Source organism: Lathamus discolor, chromosome 6 (genome assembly GCF_037157495.1).
Source record: "Lathamus discolor isolate bLatDis1 chromosome 6, bLatDis1.hap1, whole genome shotgun sequence".
NCBI lineage: Eukaryota > Metazoa > Chordata > Aves > Psittaciformes > Psittacidae > Lathamus > Lathamus discolor.
The window spans coordinates 28,591,824-28,595,315 of NC_088889.1; positions in this window are offsets into that span (position 1 = coordinate 28,591,824).

Sequence of the window (3,492 nt, forward strand, 5' to 3'; positions counted from 1 at the left end):
CTAATCTTCTTGTCAAGATTTTCTTGCCAAATAATGGATTTTGGCAAAGTTAAGGCTTATTACACATGCTAGGCATTTTGTTCCGTCATTTGTGTTTTTGTTTCGGCAAAAAAATTGGGATATTTCTAAACATTGGAAATCCCTTTATGTTTCAGTTTATTACGTGGTCTAAAATTAATGAGTAAGGCTGCTCCTGAGGCAGCATTGGCATATGTTTCACCCATTAGCTATCTACAAGTTCAAGATGGGGTTTTTGTTTCTTTTTCATCAGACCTTATTTATTCTGAAAACTGTGTAGCCTTCTCTGGAAGACATCAGATTCCATTAAAATAAAAACAAAAACCACACCAGACCCTAAACCAAATGAACCACAATCAGATTTCCTAAATTTCAGGCTGTACCCAGGGAGCAGCTGAGCTCCAAGTCAAAAGACTGTGAAGTCATCACGACATGTCACCACTGTCTCTCACTTCTTAGCAGGCTGGTCGGTTCAGGCACAGAGGGGGAAGTGTGAGTGCTCTGTCTTGTATCATGAGCATTCACCCCAGAAGCCTGCACCATTCTCCAGCTCAGTAGCCCCTGTCCCAATATGTGTGCACACACACAGGGACTGCTAGAACCTTGAAGTGTTCTAGCACACATGCACACACGTGCTTAATCGGGATTTACAAAATGAACGTGATGGTGTTTGTAGCGCAGAGAATAGCTCGCATGGACTTGGCCCACCTCTGGAGACGGTCCATCATGACTGCTGGTATCTATAAAGCTCCACTGAATGGCTATGGAAATAATATAAATCTGTGGTTCAAAAGGAAATCTTGATGTAGGACTTCTTCAGGCTATTTAATAGGATTTGATTAAATGCTGACATCTGGTTTTGGACAGGTGCCCCTATGGGAGCAAAAAATGGGAAGATGAAAAAATGCTTAAGCCATATGTAATTTTGAATTATGGGAGGTAATGTGTTTAGTATTGGGACAAGGCAGTTTTGTTCAAAACAACTTTAATTTATGGATGTGCTGCTCCCATGTGGAGCAATCTTGATGTGATTGTAGGATTAGAAGAGTTGAAGGACTAGGAAAGTGAAGCTGTGAAGGCAGTGCACAGAAAGCACCGTCCTCACTTGTCAAAGCTTTTCTTATTCACATGTGTCTTGTTTCTTGCATGTAGGAATGGCAGCTGCCTAACCTGGAGTCTTTTTGCTGTAGTCAGGATAGGCTTTAGTTATATGCTCCTTCGGATTGGAACAGCAAAGTCTGAGAATTTTTAACTCTTAAGGTGCATAAGGCTGAGTGCTTGAATAGGAATCTCCAGTATCTGTGTTCGTCTTGTTGATGTCGGGTGCAGCCTCGGAGCAGGAGCTACTTTTGCTGCTTGTGACTGTGTAAGGTTGTAAGCAAGTCCTCCCCTCCATGCCAGGTTCCTAGTTGATAACAAGGTCAGCAGTGGACAGCATAAGCTAATCTAACCTAAGAAGTCTCCTTCTGAGAGAAGAATAGTTGTTTCGTTGATATAAACCAGACCCATCTTCCACTGATGAAGACTAATTTCTGTCTTTTGCAGTCATCCAACTTACTGTGATACTGGAGCTTGAATCCAGACAAATTTCCACATCAGGTTCTGTTGTGTGTGGGACTCGATATGAGTCAAGTCAGAAAGTCTCGAACAGCGTGAACTGTGAGTTACAAGGCAACCCAGTTACCATTGAAGGTGTGTTGGAGTACCTCTTAAAATGTGTGTGCTCTGCAGGTGCTTGTTGAATACAGGGTAATTGATTTTGAGGGCTCAGCTTCCCAAGAAATGGGTACCAGGCAACGTGATGTGATTGGTGCAAAGCAAATCAGAGTCCTTGTGGACTAGGATACCCATTTTATAATTTCTTCTTTTCTCTCTGTGTGAAAGAAGGAGAAATGGTTTGTAAATATGCTGAGGATCTGAGACTGGGGAGTTTGTCCCAGATACATGGTAAGATCCTAGATGCAGGCACTGAAAACAGTTAAGTGCCTTATGTGTGAGAGCAAAAAGGGGCTGAGGATTGCTGCTCAGTGTTTAATTCAATGAATTTTCAGCCTGTTGGCTATTCTTCATCTGCATCTGTCATTCCTGATGAGTGGTCTCTTTACTATTGCAAGCTTGTCTGCCTTTGCTTGTTTCTTACTGCTCCCACTGTCCCTGTACTAAAATGTGACTGGCTTCTCTACCGCAGGGAAAAACAAGGATTGCAGCCAGTGAGGAATAAGCAGCAATCATGGCCAAATGCTTCATCTTGAGTTACTGCAAATATCCAAACAAAAAAATTCTCAGTAACAGGGAAGGAAAAAAGCTTCATAGCAACAAAGAGCAGAATCTAGAAACTGTGAGACAGGATGAGGTGGCACTTCTTTTGTTGTCTTGAGGTGCTTTGAGGGAGTGTTGTTGAAATATGCATAAAAGGAGCTAATATAGTGTAAAAATAGTAATAAATACCATGCAATATGCACAGAGAGCATACAGATTTAACCTTCTGCACAGGGACCTATGTAAACACATTTAACCTCCTCACTTATGTGTGAGGTGGCTAAGTATTGTCTCTATCTCATGCATGAAGAAATTATGATGCAGGGACAGATTTGAAGAAAGCAGCTTTTGCAAACCTTCAGGGTCCTGTTTCTCTGCAAACTCCAGCACCCTCAGATGCTAACAGCCCAGCTGGCTGCTGCTCTAAGGCTGCACAGGGAGTGCTGTTTCTTCGAATTGCAGAGAAGCCAGAAATAATGTGATAACTGAGGCAAATTGAAAGGGATCCAACAGTAACTTTACTGCTGGCTTTTGGGGGGGGTTGTGTTTGTTTGGTTTTGGGTTTTCTTCCACCTCCTCGGTTTTACCTGGTTCATTTCATTTTCTTAAAGCAGACATTTTCAGTACTGAAGCTGAATTCCCTCTTGTCCTACCTGGTTGTTCTCTCAGCAAGACTAGAAATCATGCTGCACTGCTCGAATTTTCAGGGATTTTCTTACATTTCTTATCTAGTTAACACCCTTCTCCAGCACCACAGAAAACATTGGTGTTTATAGCAGGCACTGGTGATTAGGTCCTGCCATTAGGTGCTTGGGTATTATTCTCCCCAGGTTAGTATCTGTCTCAGAGCACCAGATCCTTGAACTGCCTCAGCAGTGTACGCAGAACTGAATTTCACTATGCCAAAGGCTAAGGTGGGACAGGAGAGGGTGGCAGCTGGTAATTTAACAGGAGGAGCAGGGTTTGCTAGCAAAATCCTCCTGACTCCATGCAGCTCCTGGAGCATGCAGTTGCTAAAAGGAACAGTAGCCTTTTCGCAATTTAGTTGTGGAGGCAAACGCATATCAGAGGCATTGCTGCTATGATCCCCTAGATAACTGCCTACTTTGCTTGTGCCTAAAGTTGGTCAGTGGTGAATAAGAAGGGATGTTGCAGACCAATTTCTCCTTCAATAGCATGTGCTGTGAAGGTCTTTTTCCTAAGTGACAGAAATAA